A 25008-nucleotide genomic window follows, 5' to 3' on the forward strand; every position below is an offset into this window, starting at 1 on the left:
ATCGTGCACCCACGTCTCGATCGCTGAGTCAACAGACGGGGACGTTTGCAAGACAACAACCATCTGCACGAACAGTTCGACGACGTTTGCAGCAGCATGGACTATCAGCTCGGAGACCGTGGCTGCGGTTACCCTTGACGCTCCATCACAGACAGGAGTGCCTGCGATGGTGTACTCGATGACGAACCTGGGTGCACGAATGGCAAAACGTCATTTTTTTTCTGATGAATCCAGGTTATGTTTACAGCATCATGATGGTCGCATCCGTGTTTGGCGACATCGTGGTGAACGCACATTGGAAGCGTGTATTCGTCGTCGCCATACTGGCTATCACCCGGCGTGATGATATGGGGTGCCATTGGTTACACGTCTCGGTCCTCTTGTTCGCATTGACGGCACTTTGAACAGTGGACGTTACATTTAAGATATTTTACGAGCCGTGGCTTTACCCTGCATTCGATCGCTGCGAAACCCTACATTTCAGCAGGATAACACACGCCCCCGTGTTGCAGGTCCTGTACGGGCCTTTCTGGATACAGAAAATGTTCGACTGCTTCCCTGGCCAGCACATTCTCTAGTTCTCTCACCAACTGTAAACGTGTGGTCAATGGTGGCCGAGCAACTGGCTCGTCACAATGCGCCAGTCACTACTCTTGATGAACTGTGGTATCCTGTTGAAGCTGCATGGGCAGCTGTACCTTCACACGCCATCCACGCTCTGTTTGACTCAATTCCCAGGCGTATGGAGGCCGTTATTACGGCCAGAGGTGGTCGTTCTGGGTACTGCTTTGTCAGGATCTATGCACCCAAATAGCGTGAAAATGTAATCAAATGTCAGTTCTAGTATAATATATTTGTCCAAAGAATACCCGTTTATCATCTTCATTTCTTCTGGCGTAGCTATTTTAATGTGTAATAAATACATACATACCTACGTAACGTTTCGCATTCGTAGCACTGTTTTCGGCTAAGAAAAAAATGCGGTGCGTTACTTTCTGGGCAACCCCCGTATGTTACCTAGAAAATATATTCCCGAAATTTCACTACTCCACTGAAATTATTTCTTAGTGTTACGATCTTTTTTTCCGTCAGTCTATTTGCTGTCGAGCCAGCTGCCTGGTTGAATTTCGTTAAAGCGTGTAACCTGAGTCGTCCATTTGCAGTGGCTGGAACAGGTGGCTCGTTTTTCTGCTCGAAGTGACGTCTTCACAGACTGGGCGAGTTCGGATGTCGCAGTGCACATTACGGGGGCAGCAGGGGGCGGCAGCCGGCCTCCGGGCACAAAGTGCTGACGTAACGCCGGGGCTGAAATATACACGACCCACCTGCCGCCTATTAGCAGCCAGGCGCACTGCATTTGGAGTGCAGCACATTAAATATGGGTGCCTGTTTTGCAGCTTTTATTACGAGGCAACGCGAAAATAAAAATTCTGAATTCTTTATGAAAATACACGGTAATATCCATGACAGAGAGAAAATAACGATTAGAAAGGTCGCAAAGCCCCAGCTGTGTGTAGCCTGTCTGATGCCTTCCAGAGGTGCTAAAAAAATTCCAGTTTCGGCGTTTCACATAATTATCCACCTCATGTTGTAAGACGTGTATATTTCTATTGTCTATTGTCAATCCACAATCTATGAAAGATGTTTATATTTTATTAATAGGATTAAGTAGGAATAATTAATATTTGTCATGTTGGAAATAATTGTGGCAGCAGGGAATGTCTGCACCAAAGTATTGTTGGCAAGAGAGAGCGCAAATTGATATAATTTTAAAAAAGGCGGGAGAGACCGCGTATGGATACATTTTAAGAAAGGAGCGGGAAAGACCGCGCATTGATACATCTTGTAATGGTAGCAGGGATTGTCTGCACCAGAAAGCATTGTTGGCGGGAGAGACTGCACTTTAGCGTTCGTAGGAAGTCAGTAGCAAGCGAGATGTGAAGCGAGTCGGTAGCAGGTCTGAAGCGAGTGGTTGAGAGGTGTACCTGCCAGCCACCAGCTATGATTTTCTAGAGACATCAACTACCTATTATCATAAAAGGAACTAATATTATTGATTTTTGAGAAACTCAAGACTACTGAAGGTACCTTTGTGCAATGCTAGTTGTAACATTATTGTAAAAAGTAAGTCCCATTTTAACGTTTGTACAATCATTTCATTACCAACAGTAAATATTTTAAGAATTGTTTTCAGAATAAAATTAATTTTTGCCAGCAGTATAGGATTACTGATTATAATCCATCCCAAAAACTATCAACGTAAAACTTTATTGTTGTCAAGAAAAAGTTTAACTATGAATTATGTAACTTCACTCAAATTAATTAAAGAATAAAGTCAGCTTTGCTACTAAAGAATAACGTCACCTTTGGTAATAAATACAGCAACTTATTATGACAGCCCACCCGCAGCTAATAGATTATAGTAAACCGAGTAAATATATTCATGTCGCAGTTTGATGTAGCAGTAAGATGGCGATCCAGTAACCGTAAAAAAAAAAAGGTAAGGAACAGTTTTGGGTTGTTGAAGGTAACGACTGAGGGCCACGACGACGACACATTCTATGTTTCGTCGAAATAATCAGCAAATCACTTTTAATAAGCAGCATTTAAATTTGTATGCGAAGATTGCACTTACTATTATTGAGAAAGAGAATTAATTTCAAAGGGAAGAGATATAAATCCTAAGAGAGGGTTTCATAGGCTATTGTAGAAGGGAAGGTTGCGTAACAAAAGAGATATAGAGGAGACGGAAAGGTTTCAATGTTAAAATTTGAAGTCGGGCGCAATCTATTCATTAAAGGTTATAAGGTGTTAAATTTAGAATATTCAGGCAGCGTACATAACGAAGCGCAAGTTACACAGACTATGTTCATCCAGTATTTAGGGAATAAAAGTACTTAGTGACTTCCAACAAACTTCAGATACACACTTAGACAAGAAAATTACGCATTACGCACTACGAAGGAACTATCAGAATGAGCTTCACAAACTGAGCAAGTCAATAACGCGTTGGTACACCCATAGCCCTTATGCAGGCTGTTATTCGTCTGGCATCGATTTATATAGTTGCTGGGTGTCCTCCTGAGGAATTTCGTGGCAAATCCTGTCTAGTTGGGGAGCTATATCGTCAAAATCGCGAGAAGGTTGGAAGATCCTGACCATATTGCTCCAGATGTTATAAACTCGGGAGAGATCCGGCGCCCTTGTTGGCCAAGGCAGGATTTGGCAAGTACGTAGACAAGCTGTAGAAACTCTCGCAGTGTGCGGGTGAGCATTGTCTTGTTGAAATGTTAAGCCAAGATAACTTCCCAAGAATAGTAACAAAATGGGGCGTAGAATATCATCGACGTACCGCTATGTTGTTTGAGTGTCACGGATGGCAATCAAAGGGCTGCCGCTACGAAAAGAAATAACACCCTAAACCATCAATCCTGGTTGTAATGATTTCCTCGTCTGTACATGTACATCGCGTCTACCGAATCTCAGATAATTCACTGTGGTGTGTCTTTGTTCCTTTTTTTGTTGTGGCTCGAATAGTCGGAAATTCCTGTACAGTGGTAGGAAGGAGTACCACGAACAACATACCAGAAATCCTGACTGTCCTGACTGGTGAGAGGTGACTGTGGCGTGGGGTGGACGTGCGTTTGAAAGTCACTTTTGTACATTCTTCTTAATTAACACAAAAACCAGCGAAATGTATCCCAGTACAAAACTTAACTACATTAAATTACCTACAAAAAGGTGCTGTTCATTCTCTCTATAGGGCTAATAGTTCCCACATAACTAGCGAGAGAATATGAAGACTTTGTACATAGTTTCTGAAGGGCAGATATAACATAGCGGTTGCATAAAACGCCAACGATAGGGGCAATTGAGTCACCCGTTATATAAAGCAGATATATGTGTGTATGTTTTGTATGTTTCCTTTACTGCTCGCTCAATTTACAGATTGAATAACATCAGGGAGAGGCTACAACCCTGTTTCACTCCCTTGGAAGAGCAGATGAATGGAATGGACAGTGTCTTGAAAAGAGGATATAAGGTGAACACTAGCAAAAGCAAAACGAGGATAATGGAATGCAGTCGTATTAAGTCGAGTGATGCTAAGGGAATTATATGAGGAAATGAGATACTTAAAGTAGTAAAGGAGTTTAGATATTTGGGGAGCAAAATAACTGATGATGGTCCAAGTAGAGAGGATATAAAATGTAGACTGGCAATGGCAAGGAAATCGTTTCTGAAGAAGAAAAATTTGTTAACATCGAGTATAGATTTAAGTGTCGGGAAGACGTTTCTGAAAGTATTTGTATGGAGTGTAGCCATGTATGGAAGTGAAACATGGACGATAAATAGTTTAGACAAGAAGAGAATAGAAGCTTTCGAAATGTGGTGCTACAGAAGAATGCGGATGATTAGATGGGTAGATCACATAACTAATGAGGAGGTACTGAATAGAATTGGGGAGAAAAGGAGTTTGTGGCACAACTTGACTGGAAGAAGGGAACGCTTGGTAGGACATGTTATGAGGCATCAAGGGATCACCAATTTAGTATTGGAGGGCAGCGTGGAGGGTAAAAATCGTAGAGGGAGACCAAGAGATGAATACACCTAGCAGATTCAGAAGGATGTAGGCTGCAGTAGTTACTGGGAGATGAAGGAGCTTGCACAGGATAGAGTAGCATGGAGAGCTACATCAAACCAGTCCTAAGACTGAAGACCACAAGAACAACAACAACAGCCGGCCGTGGTGGTCTCGCGGTTAAGGCGCTCAGTCTGGAACCGCGCAACTGCTACGGTCGCAGGTTCGAATCCTGCCTCGGGCACGGATGTGTGTGATGTCCTTAGGTTAGTTAGGTTTAAGTAGTCCTAAGTTCTAGGGGACTGATGACCACAGATGTTAAGTCCCATAGTGCTCAGAGCCAACAACAACATGCGTCTGTGTTTGGGATCTCGTCCTAAATCCCTGCATCGCTTCGAACCAAATTTGGCACAAAAAGAGCAGCCCTCACCAGTATCCTACCTGCAATAGGAATATCGATGCGGGCAAAAAATGATTTTTCCAGCCTGTGGGATGTTGTGTGGGAACAGTATCAGCCTGATTTATCGACTTTGCAAGATGGCTTATCCGTCAGGAGTCAGAATGGTTTTCCGGCCCCTGGCGTGTAGGCTACCGTGCGTGACCTGCATGTTGTGTTGGAGTAGAATCGTCGTGCTTTAACGACCTGTTTTGCTAAGCCTACTCGTGTGGATGGACAGGGCTGACCTGAGAGATGGTGGTGGAGATGGATAGTGAGAGAGGGGAAGACGAAATGGACAGAAAAGGAGACAGATAGGGAGATAATGGACAGAGAAAGAGAGGACAGAGGAGAGAGGAGGGGATGGGCAGAAAGAGGCATGGAGAGCACTGAGAGAGAGACAAGGAGAGAAAGAGGTGGACGCAGAGAGGGGGAGGAGGAATGTGCAATACATGTCTCAAACCCGTACCCAAGTTGAGCCACAAGATAAATTAGAATTAAGTAAGAGGAATCATTGTGGTAAAAATTCATTAAAATTGTTTTGTAACTAACATCAATATTAATTTTACATGTTTTCAAAGATGAGCAACAGGAGATAATGATGGTGACGATTGTTATATAACAACCACCACCACCACCACCATCCACAAATACAGGAGTATTTTGTCTCATTTTTTGTGGATCCGTTGTTAATAGCATGAAAAATTTACAAACAATGGGCAAGAATGGCTGTTATCGTTAAAACCCAAGTCTTTGTGTGATAAAAGCCTCCCTTCGCATACAGGGGAATATGCCTGCGAGACGAAGATAGCGGTAAAAATTCACCAGGGAGTGACAACCTGACATTGCAGAGTCAGAACTTGATTCGGAGACCTAGTTAGGATGGTCATAACAAGTAATGTCACTGTGATTAGCCAACCGTTTTCCTCAGGAGGGTAGTTTTGAATAGCAGCTGAGGAGGGCTCTCATTCCGTATCTGGTCTTAAGAGAAGAACAGTTACAGCCATCTTCTGGCCACCTCCAGTTTAGGAGCCACGTCTGTAAGAGTTTACCTCACAGCTAAACTCAGAAACTTTAGCAAGATTTTTGAGTTTCAGTGGGTGATCATTTCAATATATTCGCTCCTCAGTCGTTGTGATAGCTTGTTTGTCCAAAACAAAATAATGATAGCTGGAATGCGAAATTTACTGAAACAGAGATATCATCCATGCCACCGGTCAGGCAACCTTAATGTTCTACCGTGTTACTATTTGACGATGTCTCTCTTGCTTGCCTCATGATGCAGTGTCGTTGTTTATTTCTTGTGGTTTCTACAGTGCATTTAACTAACGAATGACTTTACTCTATGTTTGTGTTGAAATGATTAAGTCTCCAGAACAGTACGAAAGGACTCAGCCTCGAGTCTCATAGTGGCGCATTGTTTCAATGTAATAGGAAACTGCAATTTAAATCATAGGGGAAGGTTGCCTATATGGACCACTTTTTTTATTTTACTACCCGAAGCCTTTATTATGTGTCTAATTCAAACAAAAGTACTGTAAAAAAAAGCTACATCCTGAACAATTTCACCAGGTGGTATCATATTTCGATTAAACAAATATCATAAATAGGAATCATGTAAAATTTAGAGATATGTAAATGGTCTGAATTATGAAAGCGGTTCCTTAATTTGGACCTTCAGTTGTTGAAATTGGACCAAATAATAAAACAACAAATAAAAAGTAAATAAGAACTTAATATTTTAAATAAAGATTCAGTTCAACAAACATATTATTTAGGTAGTTTTGAAATATTCATCATCATTAAGACGTTTATATTACGAAATTACTGAAATAATTTTCGTACTCGTAGCTATAAACGCTTCGAATCAAAACAAAGAATAAACTAGAAAACATGTTGCACAGGAAAATATGAGAAAATTTCTCACACTGAAATGTACTAATAATTAACTGTGATTAAGAATGGCAAATTATATTGAAGTCTAATTACAATCTGAGCAGAAAAATTTCTTTATACTGGGCTTCACATTGGCACGTCGTGTATGAACTCATAATTTACAGTCCAAACGCTGCATCTTCTTTAATCATCTTACAAAAAAACACAGATCCAGCTTGAATTTCCAACAGTGCCGTTTGTCGTCTGTTCTTTGAGAAATATACACTATGTGATCAAAAGTATCCGGACACCTGGCTGAAAATTACTTAAAAGTTCGTGGCGCCCTCCATCGGTAATGCTGGAATTCAGTATAGTGTTGGCCCACTCTTAGCCTTGATGACAGCTTCAACTCTCGCAGGCATACGTTCAGTCAGGTGCTAGAAGGTCTCTTGGGGAATGGCAGTCCATTGTACACCTGAATGCTGCACTGTGGAGAGGTATCGATGTCGGTCGGTGAGGCCTGGCACGAAATCGGCTTTCCAAGACATCCAAAAGGTGTTCTGTAGGATTCAGGTCAGGACTCTGTGCAGGCCAGTCCATTACAGGGATTTTATTGTCGAGTAACCACTCCGCTACATGCCCTGAATTACGAACAGGTGCTCTATCGTGTTGAAAGATTCAGTCGCCATACCCGAATTTCTCCTCAACAGTGGGAAATAAGAAGTTGCTTAAAACAGCAATGTGGGCCTGTGCTGTGATAGTGCCAAGCGAAACAACAAGGGGTGCAAGCCCCTTCCGTGAAAAACACGACCACACCATAACATCACCGCCTCCGATTTTTACCACACACGTTGCCAGATCATGTTCACCGGGCATCCATCATACCCACACCCTGCCATCGGATCACCACATTGCGTACCGTCATTCGTCACTCCACACAACGTTTTTCCACTGTTCAATCGTCCAATGTTGACGCTCCTTGCACCAAGCGAGGTGTCGTTTGGCATTCACCGGCGTGATGTATGGCTTATGAGCGCTCGACCATGAAATCCAAGTTTTCTCACCTCCCACCTAACTGTCATAGTACTTGCAGTGGATCCTGATGCAGTTTAGAATTCCTGTGTGATGATGTAGATACACATTACGACCCTCTTCAACTATCGGCGGTCTCTGTCAGTCAATAGACGAGGTCGGCCTGTACGCTTTTGTGCTGTACGTGTCCCTTCACGTTTCCACTTCACTATCACATCGGAAACAGTTGACCTAGGGATGTTTAGGAGTGTGTGCAGACGTATGACACAAGGGACACCCAATCAGAAATCCGTGAGTTCCGCGGACCGACCCATTCTGCTCTCTCACGATGTCTAATGACTACTGTGGTAGCTGATATGGAGTACCTTGCAGATGGCAGCACACTGCGCCTAATATGAAAAGCGTATGTGTTTAGGGGTGTCCGGACACTTTTGATCACATAGTGTAGCTGCTTAGCAGCTTTTTGTTTCTTTACTTGACCCTACGATTGCTCTAATTGTTGTTTGTAAGGACTGCTAGCTATTGCAGTGGCATTCTGTGCTTTTCTTCTACCTCGAATAGCAAGCTTCTTGTATGAATTGTGACACTTTGTTCGCAACGCTTCTTGAATTTCTTTGTGGGTGTCGTCGGCCGATACACTCGTCATCACGAGAAATGTCTTCTAAAGAAGATTCCTCTCTAACATTCGTAGAACTGGATTTCTCTAGAAAATTATCATGACTTTACAAGCAATCAGCTGTTGATCTGAAAACACATTCCTATTCCAAGGCCAAATTCCTGCTGAGCGGAAGGCACTCTCTGCTATTCCAACTGTTGCTGCTCGGCCATATGCTTTATTCAACAGACCAGATACTTGAAACTGCGCCCGCCGCGCTGGTCTAACGGTTCTAGGCGCTCTGTCCGGAACCGCGCGACTGCTACGGTCGCAGGTTCGAATCCTGCCTCGGGCATGGATGTGTGTGATGTCCTTAGGTTTACTATATATGACGGTAGTATCTGTTCCCGAAAGAACAGTTACCGTGGATGACCATGCAGCTTTGCTAGAAATGAAATGATAATTAAATGGACACCCTAGCTGCAAACAGGCGTTGATGTTCTTCATTGGGGACATGTTGAAAATGTGTGCCCCCAGTGGGACTCGAACCCGGGACCTCCTGCTTACATGGCAGACGCTCTATCCATCTGAGCCACCGCGGGCACAGAGGATAGTGCGTCTTACTAATAGATGTTTGCCCATCATACTCATTACTCGTGGCAGATTAATCTACCAAGTCCCATACGAGTTCGGGCATAGCGTGTGCGTTCGCACAAGAAGGTCAATGACCGGGAAGCCATATTTTAACTATATATGACGGTAGTATCTGTTCCCGAAAGAACAGTTACCGTGGATGACCATGCAGCTTTGCTAGAAGTGAAATGATAATTAAATGGACACCCTAGCTGCAAACAGGCGTTGATGTACTTCATTGGGGACATGTTGAAAATGTGTGCCCCGACTGGTACTCGAACCCGGGACCTCCTGCTTACATGGCAGACGCTCTATCCATCTGAGCCATCGCGGGCACAGAGGATAGTGCGCAAACATCCATTAGGCGCACTATGAATGTAGTGGTGTGGACATGTTGGGAATGTGGATCTCACGGGGAGCGTGCAAGGGATAAGTCCCTGCAGACGCACTATCCTCTGTGCCCGCGGTGGCTCAGATGGATAGAGCGTCTGCCATGTAAGCAGGAGGTCCCGGGTTCGAGTCCCAGTCGGGGCACACATTTTCAACATGTCCCCAATGAAGTACATCAACGCCTGTTTGCAGCTAGGGTGTCCATTTAATTATCATTTCAGTCCTTAGGTTAGTTAGGTTTAAGTAGTTCTAAGTTCTAGGAGACTTATGACCACAGATGTTGAGTCCCATAGTGCTCAGAGCCATTTGAAACTTGAAACTGCGTTATAGTATTACCTATGTTTTCATGTAACCAATTGTCCTGGGCTTGAATGAAGTAGGTTTGAAGAGGTGCAACTGACGTGGTTGCAGCCTGTGCGTAGTGTGCCCAGGTAATTGCAACATGATAATCCCATTATCACAAACGTATTCAACAGCCTCTAGATTCCTGCGGTATGTTGTGTGACCATCAAATAGCAGGAGCACAGGCGAATGCTTGGTACAGTCCACGTGGTTTTTGAACTGTTTTAGTCGCGACACAAAGAACTCAGAATTCAGGCAGCTAGTATCTGAGATGTCAACTACATTTCCTGGTGCAGCACCGATATCAAGTTCTTTCATCTCCTCTTACGCTTGCCTATAATCATAGGTGGAATAAAGTATCCAGCATCACTGGCAGCACAAACGACTGTGGTATTAACTTCTCCCTTCCCGCGTGTGATAGATCCCACTCGGTGCCTTCCTTTTTGCGTGATGACTTTTTTTTGCCTCCTTTGAGCCGACGTTAAATATACTGTAAGCTGTAATTGTATTCTCATCTACTGTTTTCTCAAGGAGATCGAAGAATTGAGTCACATTGTCTCTATTAAACCCACTTGCTCTGGCCCTTTAAGTTCCTTCTGACTGGCGGAGGAAAAGCTGTGGATTTCACCTGATAAATGAATAAAACCGCTGTTTGCACGCCATTTTCTTTTCTCTGTTGAAAGAATGAGGTAGTTCATATTTCTCTGCTATGTCGCATGCAAGTTCACGATCATCTTTGGTAGTAAATCCAGAAGACCTCTCTTCAAACAAAAAGGAGGTGATCTGCGATAACTCTTTTCATCTCCGTCGTAAAAGTTGATTGTCTTCCAAATAACATAACTTCAGTTGAGAAATAGTTTTTGCTATCAGCTTATCTCTTTATTATAGCTTTGGGTACTCCATATACACGAGCACACCCGTTAAGTCCTTGCTCACCGTTTCTGTACGCTGCCACGGTGACCTTCAGCTCGCCTTCCGTCCATTTCCCGTACTTTTCCATTTTCTCCATCTTCAAAACCTAAAAAGATTATTTATACCTACTGTAAAAGTTTTGCCATCTTGAAAACCTAAAAACATTACCCGTACGTTTTACTTATTGTAAAAATGCACTTAAATGTTTTTTGTTATGAGTTTCACCTAAATTGGACCACTCCAAATTAGGAAACAGGCACTGGTCCAACTTAGACAGCTGGACGCCATATAAGCAAAGGTAAAGAAAGCTACAGGAACACACAAAATTAAACTCTAGTTTTGTGACCGAGCGAGGTGGCGCAGTGGTTAGCACACTGGACTCGCATTCGGGAGGACGACGGTTCAATCCCGTCTCCGGCCATCCTGATTTAGGTTTTCCGTGATTTCCCTAAATCGCTTCAGGCAAATGCCGGGATGGTTCCTTAGAAAGGGCACGGCCGATTTCCTTCCCCATCTTTCCCTCACCCGAGCTTGCGCTCCGTCTCTAATGACCTCGTTGTCGACGGGACGTTAAACACTAATATCCTCCTCCTCTAGTTTTGTGATGTTTAATTATTAACTAATGAATAGCCCTTGTGAACTATACTGCAAATAATTTATTTACTTGCAAGTACTGTATAGAAAAGCTTATGATTTGCAGCACAACACGTGCAGCAATGCCGAAGAAAATACAATAATGGCAACTGTTCTCGCTTCAATGGCTATTGTCGCCTGCCCTTTGCGCCACGTGACCTAGATAACATTTCTCTCCAGCAGAGCCAACTTAAAAGTTTGTAACCAACACACAGTGAGATACGAAGTTGGTTCAATTTGGGCGACGGTCCAACTTCGGTAAGTCTCCCCCATTAACGACATACACTGTCAAAAGCCTGAATAACCATTTTTTGCAAAGTGGACCCCCGCAACACCTGCAGGAATGGAGTCAGTGAGGCTCTGGGAGGTACTGACTCGGATGTGAAGCCATGCCGACTCCACTGCCCTGACGGCTCAGCTGGACTCCTCAGTTGATGATCCATGACACGAACAGCCCGATCAAGGTGGTCCCACAGATTCTCGATTGGATTTAAATCCGGGGAGTGTGGTAGTCAGGGGAGTATGGTAAACTCATCCTGTTGCTATTCGAACCACGCACGAACACTGTGAGCTGTGTGACACACTGAATTGTCCAACTGGTAGATGCCATCCTGCTGAGGAAAAACAGACGGCGTGTAGGAAGATCATGGTCCCTAAGGACAGATGCTTATTTGTGTTAATCCACTGTGCCTTCCAGAATGACGAGATCGCACTGGGAATACCACGAGAAGGTTCTCCTCACCAGAATGCTCCCTCATCCAGCCTTGACCCTTCCAACAATTGTTGAAGTATGTTTGCTTTCACACGTTTCACGCCATACACACCAATGGCCATCTGTCCAACGGAGCATTATACGTTATATATCTGAAAAGGCCCGTCAATGGACGTCCAGCTGCGATACTGGCGTGCAAGTTCCAGCCTTCGTCGCCATGAACAGCAGTCAGCAAGGGTGGATGAACCAGGTGCCTGCTGCAGATGCCCATACATAGCCACGTTCGGTAAACGGTCGCTGAGAGATTGTTGGTAGCCCCTTTGTTCATCTGGGCGGTAGGTTGCTCAGTAGTGGCTGGTCTATTTGTCTGTCAACCCCTGTTACCTATGAACCTAGGTGCACCACAGTTGCCTCAGCACCAGTTTTGTGTAGCGCCATTTTGCCACAACAATATACTTTAACCATGGCAGCACGTGAATACATTACAAACTTTGCCATTTCGGAAATACTTTCACCCTTGTCCCGAAGGCCAATGATCATATACTTTTGTACGTGAGATAAATTGTATTATGACAATGACTGCACTGTTTTCCACTTCCACCAATATGCTTTATATGCCTTCCGATGATAGTGCTGCCATGTCACAACTGTTAGTGGTTGTTACATGTTGACGCAGAAGATAGGCAATGGTCACATTGATGTGACAGGACTGTATATTACAGTATCATTAAAATTTTTCAAAGTGATTTTCATTGTGTTTGTATGCGAAGACTTCAGTACATCTGTTTATCTGAGACAGAATATGACTCTTATTTGCGTAGTGTTGTAAGCTCTCAATCTGTCTGTTTTATAGTAGTAGCTTTTGTTGTGTAAATTGCATGCTAGCATAGATCAACGTGTGGTGCAGAACCTCTTGAGATAGGGAGGTCAACCAAACCGATTTTGAATGCATGTGGCGGATCAGCTGCCTTGCACTGGAACACTTGCCAGCCTGAGTGTGGCTTTTATGCGGTTTTCCACGCTCATTTAGGCAAATACTTGGTCGGTTTCCATTCTCTGCATCTGAAAATGAGATACACAAGCATTTAACATATAACAACAAACAGAACAAAGTTTCAGTGATTCACAAACGGGTGTCAAACACAGCTTACCTCCCTTAGGTTACCTGACACCTGTGATGAGGGGAAGGCCTTCCAACAACGAATTTAAAATACAAAGTAACTAACCTTTTCTCCACAGCTTCACTCACATATGTGTTTGACACATATGTTTAACACACTTCCTCCTCCCCCCCTCTGTGTTCACGTCATGTTCCACTTTTATCTGTCTCGTTCTCCTCCCTACTGTCTGTGTCTCTTCACTCCTTGTCTATTTGGTCTACCCCTTTTCTCTGACCACACCTTCCTCCTCCCCCCCCCCTCTTACCATATCCTCCTTCCCCTCTCTCTTTCCATTTACACCTCTCCTTCTTACTTTTCCATCTGCCCACCTCCTTTATACATCTTCTGCCTCTCCTGGGCTCAAGAGCATATCCACTGGCACCTAGACTACTGGAAAACCGTGGCTTGGGCAGATCAATCCCGATTTCAGCTGATGGTGCGGCGCAGACCCCAGGAAGCCGTGGACCCATGCAGTCAACAAGGCACTGTGCAAGCTGGTGGTGACCCGACAATGGTGTGGACTGTGTTTACATGGAATGAACTGGATCCTCTTGTCCAACTGAACCAATCATTGACGGGAAATGGTTCTGTTCAGCTACCTGAAGACGATTTGCAGCCATTCGTGGATTTCATGTTCTGAAATAACGATGTTATCACTGGGTCACAGTTTTTTGCGACTGGTATGAAGAACATTATGGACAGTTCGAGCAAATGATTAGGCCATTCATCTCACATGACATGAATCCCAGCGAACATTTATGGAACATAATCGTACACAATATCCTTCACTGGCAACATCTTCGCAATTATTTATTTATTTTTATTTGTTTATTGATTTATTTAACCTGGCAAGATTAGGGCCATCAGGCCCTCTCTTACATCTAATCAGGCATTCTACTTATTTTACATTCATATGTTTTAGTAGGCATGTTAAACTAGATCTAGTACAAATAGTGAAATAAACAATACAAAAGCACACTTGCAAAAATACATTCATATAGAGTTTTTATTCGTAGATGATAAGTACTGTTATAATTAGACATTATGAAAGAGACAGATTTTAGATAGGAGTGCTAACAGCAGGGAATATGAGAGAGACTGATGGTGAAGGGAGGAGTAGACTACAGACATGATGTAACATAATTAAGGAAATATAAAGGAAAAGAAGATTGCTTGGTTAATAGAGATAGATGAAGAGGAAGAAGAGAAAGGAGCAATATAGGAGACACTAGCTTTACTATTTGACAGAGGAGAGGATTGGCCTTGTACATTAATTATGGACGACCATAGAAGCAGCATGGCTCAATATTTCTGCAGGGGTGTTACAGTGACTTGTTGAGTCCGTGCCACATAGAGTTGTTGCACTACACCAGGCAAAAGGAAGTCTGACACAATATTAGGGGGATATCCCACGGCTCTTGTCACTTCATTCTACGCCAGCTACATTGCCACTCACCTGAGGTGGACTAACAATGTTTTCTGAGACTGACTAGAAGAGGAGAGGCTGTTATCTGCCAATAGCATATGAATATCAAAGCCTTGGATGTGGTACTGTGGCTGCTATCGTATGTGTAATTGCAGTTTATTGTAAAACTGAAATATTGTGTAGTGTTCATTTAGAACGACTGCTAGTAAGTAATGCATTGTGTCTTTCAAACACGTAGTTATTTATAACAATTGTATTGAATAAATGTTACCCATCTGGTTCTTAGGCAGTAACATAACTAACAACAAGGGAGAGAGACATAGAAATAAACGTATAGCATTTTGTACTAATATGTGGTACTATCAGGAAACGCTGAAAAACAAAACAAAGAAAGATACCGGAAAAATGTTTATAAAATAATCCTAGCACTGATTATGACATAGTGCACAAAAGATAGTATCGTCATGGTTGCCAAACGACAGTCATTTAACTCCTGCTAAATACAGGCATTGTGCAACAGCTTTGTTGACCATAGTGTCCTAACCATGAACCTTCAATTGATATTGGCAGCCATAATAATCTCAGACTCGGATTCGTCATTGCTAACATGATCAAAGTGCTCTCACTTACTTTTACAGTGTTTATCGCCTTATACAGTCGACTGTTGCACGATTTACCGATCTGTTATAAACATAAAACAGTGTGTGTGTGTGTGTGTGTGTGAGTGAGTGAGTGAGTGAGTGAGTGAGTGTGTGTGTGTGTGTGTGTGTGTGTGTGTGTCTGTCTGTCTGTCTGTCTGTCTGTCTGTCATCTGCTCCAAAACACTGGATTGATTTCAGCCAAATTTTTCGCAGAAACTGCAGACCTCACAAGTATCAATACTGAGGGAATTTATAACCTCCAGTCTCCACTAGAAGCAGAGATATGACCAAACACATGTTTTTCCCTGCCCCTAGAATATAGGCTGCCTGGCACAATAGGAACATTATCTATGAACAGTGTCAGCCTGCTTTACCTAGCTATTGTGCATCAGGAACAAATTAATCATTTTCAAGCCACTGATGTGTAGCCTGCCCTGCACGACAGACGTGTTCTGAAAGTAGTATCAGTCTCGTTTATTGAATTATACTGCAGTGGCTACACATGCCGATGAGCATGGCTAGTGTTGGGTTGAGGGATAGAGGAGGGGATGGACAGAGTGAGGGAGATGAGTAAATGAACAGAGAGAGGGGAGGAGGGGAGAACGATGAGGCAAGCAGGAGATATGCAGCAGGTAATGTGCTGTTAGCAAAGGCATTCGTGTCAGTCCACTGCTGCCATAGCCCATTAACGCCACATTTTGATGCACTGTCCTAACGGATACGTTCTTCATATGTCCTATACTGATTACTGCTATTTTCGATACAGTGTTGCTTATCCGTTAACACTGACAACTCTACAAAAACACCACTGTTCTCGGTCGTTAAATGAACACTATCAGCCACCGCGTTGTCCTGAAATGTGGTATTCTAGGCACAGTATGAAAGCTTTCATGACCGGATGGCATATCTTCTGGTAAACCTTACGGGATGTAAGGTCGTGGTCTATGAAACTCTTCAGCTCCTAACGTTTCGTCCAGACCTGCGCTGGACATCTTCAGAGGGGGGTTTTTCCTCCGGTGAGTCTTGCCGACTGACGGGTCGGACGCCTGAGAGCGACTTATATATCGTAGAAAGTGGGCGTGACCAGAGTTACACGTGATATGCAGAGATAATCTTTGTCAGAGATAAAACTTAACTATCGATCGTAATCTCGTCACAGGTAAAACTGTCTAGCAATTCTGTAGTGCTACTGTCACCTATGTACAAATTACAGCTCCACCAATGCATTGCTCTTTTGTACGTTGTGTATATGACAGTATCAGAATATGTATGTGTGAATATCGCTGTCACATGACTTTCGTCACCTCGGTGCATGCTACACTTGCAAACACATGGAGCAATGGCTGCCTATGTCGACACCTATCGGCCATTAGCAGCAAATGCTCTCGCCAACTTTGTTACAAGCGGCAACGATGGAAACAGGCAATAAATATCGGTAGTCCATTCAGTGTCGGAAAGCTTCAATACCTGTAAAAATATTCGTGTCGTATCCTAGCACAAATAGCCGGAAAAACGATTCGGTCTGCAATGCGACGTGTGTGGGGCAACTCCAAATGGTCTGGCAGTGACGGCGTTAAAACAGAAGGCGGGCGGCCGCGTTGATGGCCCGGGTGTGCAGTTACAGTGGGTGTCTGGTGGAATAAAAGGCCGGTACGGCTGCCGCGTCGTCACGGTAATAGCTCACAGCCCACGTCAGCCAGCGCACCGACTCGGCAGGCTGCGGACTTTCAGGCGCGGGGGATCCCCCCACGACTGTGCTTCTGTGTGTCGCGGGTTGCAGCGCTGCAGGGGGCGGGAGTTTCCCCACCTGCCGCGCAGCGGCTGCTGCGTCCCTTTATCGCCGCCGCTGTTCTCTGCAGAGAGGGGCGAGGCTTTTAGCCGGGATTAAATCGACCGTGATGGTGTATTTACGACCCCTCTGTCCACAGGTAGCCGTCCAAAAACAACACAGTGCGCCACAGCCCTGCACGGTCCACTGTCGGCACTTTGCGACAGTAGAGGGCTTCAGCACGATCGGGGAGGCCAATTTGCGGACACTGAAGTGTGCTTGATGTAAAATTATCCACTTCAAAGCCTTCAACAAAATAAAACACCTGGGATGTAACTATTTATTGTGCTAACGTTTTTAGTGACACGTATTGGCAATGCATGGGGCAGGGGGATGGGTACCCACTCTAAAAAAAATTTAAAAAGAAAAACAAAATTAGTGTATTGTTATTGACATATATTAACAACTACTTTTTAAAGAGGTAGGGTCCAAAACCTGAAAATATCATTTAGCCCACTGTTAGCAGTGTTCTATAAGGGGCGAAAAAATATCCGTTTGAGGATGTTGCTGCAGCATATATACAACGTAGTGCGGCTCTGATGTGGCTATATGAGCACCGACTGTAGGCAAGTGACATTGTGGAATTCATTTCTTTCCGACATGCATGCGGTAAATGCGGAAACGTGAACTTAGGTGACATTGTTACCAAATGCGTCCAAAGAGAACCAATTTGTTGTTACTCTTTTTATCACTGTCAAAGGACACGGTGTTTTACCAAACAGGTATCTCAAGTCTGGTGCGGCGGTGGGTTCATTGTCTCAGTGTTCACAGCGATTTTGCCTTACCGGAAGTTATACCAATTCTGGATTATATGGCCTTCGAAAGGAAACTTTTTGATAGTGCATTACTCTAAGGGGAAGGGGAGTGGGGGTGGGGGGACTGGGACCACATGACGAAGACAAAAAATTTTAAAAATACAAATTTCGTTAATTAATGTTGACTTTTACTTCCAACATACTTCTTAAAGAGCTATTGATTTGTAAGTATGTCCAGATCCTGAAGATACTAAACTGGCGTTCATTGTGAAAAGTTACATCTACCAATAAGACATAAATTTTTGGTTTAATTGTAAATATTTGCGAAATCTGATAGACTTGGTTAAAAACAACAATTATTATTTTCAAAATTTTAAAATATAAAGTACATGAGTAAATTACTATATTATCAAAAAGTCTGCATGAAATAACCTCCCACCCCTTGGTATTGGTAGGGTTAAAGCCATCTGTACCGAAATTAACTGCTACAGTTTATGCATTGATAGTAAAAGTAATCAGCAAGATTTGTTAATTAGCTAAGTACATTCGTTACCATCAACTTTTTCACGCCTGTATGGTTTTGTTTTGGCTTCAGTGGCCAATGCTGATAATCTGATATTTCGCTAGCATGAGTATTTCACTAGCAAGAGCATTTCGCTAGCATGCCTGCAAAGGATTATCCTCCACTGTTTGTGGCGGATGAAAATCCAGCTTGCAGGTGGTGACACTAGTGTGTCACGGCGGCACTGTCCGAGGGCCTTTCCGTTGTCATTACTGGCGTGCCTCTCCTCTTCTTGTGAGATTGTCGGGACATCTCTCAGGCATCAAGGGAAAGTGGAGGACGGTATTGGGACGTCTCTCACGCATCAAGAGATAGTGGAGGGCAGTATGGCGGGTAAGAACTGTAGAATGAGACTATCACCTGAATGTGCTAAGCATGTTGACCTGGATATGAGAGGAGACTAAGCCAAGGCAGACCAGCGTGGAAGTCTGCAGCATACGTTATTGGGATGATGATGATTATGATGATGATATGATGATGATGGCAGCACACCAACAACAATGTTAATCAACTTGAACCCATTATCGTTTAATTACAGTATTCACGGTCAGTTACTGTAAGTAGTAACAACCGTAACCTGTTTACGAGTATATGTTTGGAGCATCCTCCTGTGGAATAACTACATAGAGCTAGTTGTAGAAAAACAGGATGCTATGCTGAATTTCATAGGACGAGCGTTAAGGAAAAGTAAATCATTCATGAAAGACGGAGTTTGCTGTTCTTGAGTACTGTTTTTGTGTGTCGAATTCTTACTGTCCAGGATTAGTAGAGAAAGTGGGCTGCATGCTCGCTAATCCAAGTCACTGAGTAGGTCTTTGCGTGCGGAAAATAGTCCACGGGAAGAGAATCATTTGTAGGGTGATGCTGTCAGGAGTTGTACGTGTGATGAACGCCAGCATCTGGCGGATCAAAAGCCAAACATTACTTGAGTCGCCGCACGCAAGTCGATGGCCATCGTAGACCTGCACGCCACACGTGGTTATCACTTGACCATCACGAAACTATAACGCCCGGCACATTCCCTCAGATACATCAGCCACGCAACAGATGCGAAAAACTTCTCTTGCGATGTTCTCGAATTGCCAGAGTAGTGCCTTACTACTTGCACGTTATGTTGTTTTAATGGCCGCCTAAAGGTATACCGAGTCTAAAGTAAATTTGTGTCACCATCTTCGTGGTCCCCTCTTGTTAGTGACGGGCATTCCCTGAACCGAGAACTGAGAAGTTCTCGATTCCAACGAGCTCTCATTGTTCTCGAGAACCAGCCTCGGTTCTCCATTTTCAGTTTTACGCTTCTCAGCTCTCTCGTTTTCTGTCCTTGGATGTCCGCTCGTTTGCATTGACCGACACGAGAACAAAGCACTCGGATCTGCATTTGTTTTGAACTTTGTGTTTGCTGCCTCTTCGTGCAGGAATTGGAGTAACGTAACTGACCACTTTATCCCTGTTACATAAAATAGAGCGCTGCTTTGAAAGATGTATTAAAACGTATTGAGCATTATATTCGAAACGACAAATGTGTATAATCACGCAATGAGATGTTCCATTAACCTTATTAAATATTACAAAAATGGAAGAGGGTAAATCGACCGCTGTGGTCGAGCGGTTCTAGGCCCTTCAGTCCGGAACCACACGGCTGTTACGGGCATGGGTGTGTGTGAAGTCCTTAGGTTAGTTAGGTTTAAGTAGTTCTAATTCTAGGGGACCGATGACCTCAGATGTTGAGACCCATAGTGCTTGGAACCATTTGAACCTTAATGTTTGATTTTAAAATATAATCCTGTCGAAATTCCTCGGTTACAGTTTTTTTAGACCTGATTTTTCTAATTGCGTATAACGTTCCTAGAACGACATGTTAGTTTCTTAAATTGTCTATCAGAAAATTTAAGTTTCCTGGAAATTCTTGGCATGCTTTGGAAATCCCTGTGCCCATTAAAGTTTCAACCTCATGAATTGATACGAGGTCTGTTCAAAAAATTCCGGAAGTTTGTCCATAGAATTTTTCTACTCTTACTTACTGTGCATGGCCTCTGTCGAAACTCTCTCCTCCACAATTGATACACCGTTCCCAACGCAGTTCCCACTCCCGCAAGCAGTCTTCGTACTGGATAGCGCGAAGCGCCGTATGCGAGGGTTTTTTTTTTTTTATCTCGTCTGCCGTTGCAAATCTTCGTCCTTTCAAGGGAGTTTTCAACTTTGAAAATAAAAAGAAGTCCTCAGGGGCCAGATCTGAAGAGTACGGAAGGTGAGTCAGCACAGTGATTTTACGTCGTCTTTAAAGGTGAACTGCTTTCTTTCTGGCAACAAAATTATAGATTGCACCTGTAAGTAGTGCTGTCTGCAAGTTTTATTATTAACCCCCTGGCTCATTTTGTCGGTCCGTTCCCATATCTCAATGGTCAGCGTAGATTGCTGCCATGCGGAGGACTTGGGTTCTGTGCCCGGTACTGCCAACGACTTTTCGTTCGTGGAAGGGCTGGTACGAGGCACGCTCAACCTCGTGATTCCACCTGACGAGCTGCTCGACTCAACAGCAGCGGCTGCAACGTCTGAAAAGTCTGCGATTCGGCCGGGAGAGCGGTGTGCTGAGCTCTTGCCCAGCCGTGCAGCGTCTGCATGACGCTACAAGGCACATGATGACACGGCGGTCGGGCGACATCCCTTGGGTCTACACGGCCTGGATGAGGAGCTCGTCTTCAAATTGTCGCATACAATTGATTGAAAACTTCCAGATAGGCAACCCAATGAATAGACTTACAAAGCGACCTGCCGTTCAGCATTTTTGAAAAATTCACGTCAATGAAGTGTGTGCACGTATTGACGTTCGCCGCGTCAGGAACGATGTCCACTTTTGGCGCCTGTAATACGGGTTACAAACTTGCGGAGGTACCCGATGCTATGGAGTGCGTAGTCCTCTTCTGGAATCTCAGAGGTACTTTATTTCACCAAAAGTATCCAGAAACCCCCAGAAACATAGGTTTTTCATATTACGTGCATTCTGCTGCCACCTACTGGCAGGTACTCCATATCAGTGACGTCAGTAGTCATTAGACATCGTGAGAGAGTAGAATGGGGTGCTCCGCGGAACTAACGGACTTCGAACGTGGTCAGGTTATTGGGTGTCACTTGTGTCATACGTCTGTACGCGAGATTTCCACACTCCTAAACATCCCTAGGCCCACTGTTTCCGATGTGATAGCGAAGTGGAAACGTGAAGGGACACGTCCAGCACATAAGCGTACAGGCCGACCTCGTCTGTTGACTAACAGAGACCGCCAAATGTTGAAGTCGATCTTAATGTGTAATAGGCAGACATCTATCCAGACCATCACACAGGAATTTCAAACTGCATCGGGATGAACTGCAAGTACTGTGATAGTTTGGCAGCAGCTGAGAAAACTTGGATTTCATAGTCGAGCGGCTGCCAGTAAATGCCGAACATCGCCTCACTTGGTGCAAGGAGCGTAAACATTGGACCATTGAACAGTGGAAAAACGTCGTGTGGAGTGACAATGGCGATTAGATGGCAGGGTGTGGGTATGGCGACTGCCCGGTGAACGTCATTTGCCAGCGTGTGTAGTGCCAACAGTAAAATCAGGAGGCGGTGATGTTACGGTGTGGTCGCGTTTTTCATGGAGGGGGCTTGCACTCAGTGTTGCTGTGCGTGGCATTATGACAGCACATGCCTACATTGATGTTTTAAGCACCTTCTTGCTTCCCACTGTTGAAGAGCAATTGGGGGATGGGGATTGCATCTTTCAACACGATCGAGCACCTATTCATAAAGCACGGCCTGTGGCGCAGCGGTTACAGGACAGTAACATGCCTGTAATGGACTAACCTGAATCCTATAGAACACCTTTGGGATGTTTTGGAACGCCGACTTGGTGCCAGCCCTCCCCGACAGACATCGATACCTCTCCTCAGTGCAGCACTCCGTGAACAATGGGCGGCCATTCCCCAAGAAACCTTCCAACACCTGATTGAACGTATGCCTGCGAGGGTAGAAGTTGTCATTAAGGCTAACGGTGAGCCAACACCATACTGAATTCCAGCATTACCGGTAGAGGGCACCACCAAATTGTAAGTCATTTTCAGCCATGTGTCCGAATACTTTTCATCACATAGTGTACGTACGAGTAACTCTACGGCCCACCCTTGTGATGGAAATCTGAATGGCGGGAGATACCTTTTTTTTTAAATTCTGTTACTTCTGACTACGACATTAATTAAAATAAACAAGTTCCTCGCCAGGCCGTGAAAGCCCAAAGGATGCCTACGGGCCGCCGTGTTGTCGTCTGCCTTGTGGGGTCGTGCAGATGCGGTACAGAGGGGCGTGTGGTCAGCACACCGCCGTCCCGGCCGTTTTGCAGACTTTCCTGACCGTGGAGCAGATGCCACTCGGTCGAGGAACTCCCCAGCTGGCATCACGAGGCTGAGTGCATCCCGTAACAGTCCTCGCACCAAGGAAAAATGATTGGGAATGTCGGGAATCGAAGCCAGGTCCTCCGCCGATAGCCGTTTACACTAAGCACTCAGCTACGAAGGCAGAAATTAATTAAAATGGCTATACGCTAATGTCTGTTACTCGTAAAAAATTTTTGTTTGTGAAATTGTTAAAGCACACAGTAAAGATAAGGAGTTGCAACTTACCAGGGGAGGAACGTCCACTAATAAACAAATACCCGCCGTGCCTACGAAACTACAGAAGACGGTGCAACCAAAGCTACTTTACCAGGGCAGGTAAGAGTGAACGACATAAACATCAGCAGGATCTTACAATCTACATTCTGAATGAAGTGTCCTTATTGGCTGAGGAGAAAGGTGGGGTCTCTCTTGTCCGTCGGGAAGGCAGGGTGAGTTAGTAGCGAGGTGCCACTCAAAACGAACGGTCGAGTAACCGAAGCGGCTCTGAAAGAACGGTTGCGAGTAAAGATTACAGCTGTTAAACAAGATATAAAGTGAAGGTTAGTTATCAGTGAACGCCACGTGTCGTGGGCAATGTATATCACGAGTATGGAAAGAGAGAAATGTGTTAATGTGCTGTAAAGGGTTGAATATAACGGCGTAGCCCAGAGGCGCCATATTGCAAATTCTGCGACGTGTGTGTCAAAGTATTTTCTTTATTAAAATGAGTATAGTACAAAACGTTGTTGACATTTAACCACTGGCATCCCGAAACACCCCACTTCGGCAGGATCGCAACCTACATTGAACCTGGCACTTGAGCGCGGCTACTGTGCGACGAGAGACTACCAAAGCGACGAGACACCAGGTTAGTGATACAGAAACCAGAGAAGTAAGTCAGAGTCGCTTCCTTCTCGCTACAATGCCACAAAAGCCACAGAAATGTGCGTACGGGACATCAGCATGAGACATGTGCATACGGGAGATCTGCACCGACACATGTGCATACTGGAGAGCGGACGGTCGCCTTTGGCGGTGCCTCCGGTCCATTTGTGGGTCACAGACAGACGGCAGCTGACGCTGAGCGACGCCGGCGGCAGGCGTCGGGACGACATGTCCGCAGGGGACGCAGGAGTGACGGACAGGCGCGCACGATAGGGAGAGAGAGAGAGAGAGGGGGGGGGGGGGGGGAGGGAGGGAGGCTAGACGCCAGCCGGCGGGCCGGTCGATGGCTCGCAGCGGGTGCTGGTAATGCGGGTGCCGGCCTCTGCTGTCGCCTCTGCTGACGAGCGCCTTAGTACGGAAGAGTGCGGCCGGAGCAGCGGCGGGAGAGGTTCTCTAAAAATGGCCGTCTGTACACCAATCTCATCTCGCTCCATTCCTCCATGAGGTCTGTGATGGTCAATCCACCCTAATCAGCCAATTGCAGTTGAGCAGGAGGGCCGGGCCACGTAGGCAACATTCACAGTTTATTACAATAACACTTTTTGTGATGTCACCGCCAGACACCACACTTGCTAGGTGGTAGCCTTTAAATCGGCCGCGGTCCATTAGTATACGTCGGACCCGCGTGTCGCCACTGTCAGTGACAGCAGACCGAGCGCCACCACACGGCAGGTCTAGAGAGACGTACTGGCACTCGCCCCAGTTGTACAGCCGACTTTGCTAACGAAGCTACACTGATCGATACGCTCTCATTTGCCGAGACGATAGTAAGCGTAGCCTTCAGCTAAGTCATTGGCTACGACCTAGCAAGGCGCCATAATCCTTTGCTATATATATTGTGGTTACAACATGTACCGTCAAGAGCGATGTTCTACAATTGTGGATTAAAGTTAAGTATTATATCAACTACGTACTTTATTTGCTATTCTCAAAATATTGTCCTGTTCCAGACCTCACGCCAGTCAGCGTGTAATTAAACGCGTGCATTTCGGCCTCCTCTAGCAACCCAGTGTTGGCGCTTCTGCCAACACCACACTTTTATTAAACTTTTTCTTGCAAAATAAAATTTTATCTTTAAAATTTTTGTGATAAGGTAAGTTAGCAAAAAATCCTTACAAGCACGGGCAACCGCCCTTTTGAAATAA

General features: G+C 44.6%; 1 protein-coding gene and 1 non-coding gene across 2 annotated transcripts in view; both read left to right on the plus strand.

Annotated features, from left to right (window-relative positions):
* Positions 1-25008, plus strand: part of LOC124718977 (corticotropin-releasing factor-binding protein) — a 1088124-nt gene that overhangs the window by 609754 nt on the left and 453362 nt on the right. The window lies entirely within an intron of this gene.
* On the plus strand, positions 9610-9684 carry Trnat-ugu. Its single transcript has one exon. It is a non-coding gene; the product is annotated as a tRNA-Thr (tRNA).

Source organism: Schistocerca piceifrons, chromosome 10 (assembly GCF_021461385.2).
Source record: "Schistocerca piceifrons isolate TAMUIC-IGC-003096 chromosome 10, iqSchPice1.1, whole genome shotgun sequence".
NCBI classification, from domain to species: domain Eukaryota; kingdom Metazoa; phylum Arthropoda; class Insecta; order Orthoptera; family Acrididae; genus Schistocerca; species Schistocerca piceifrons.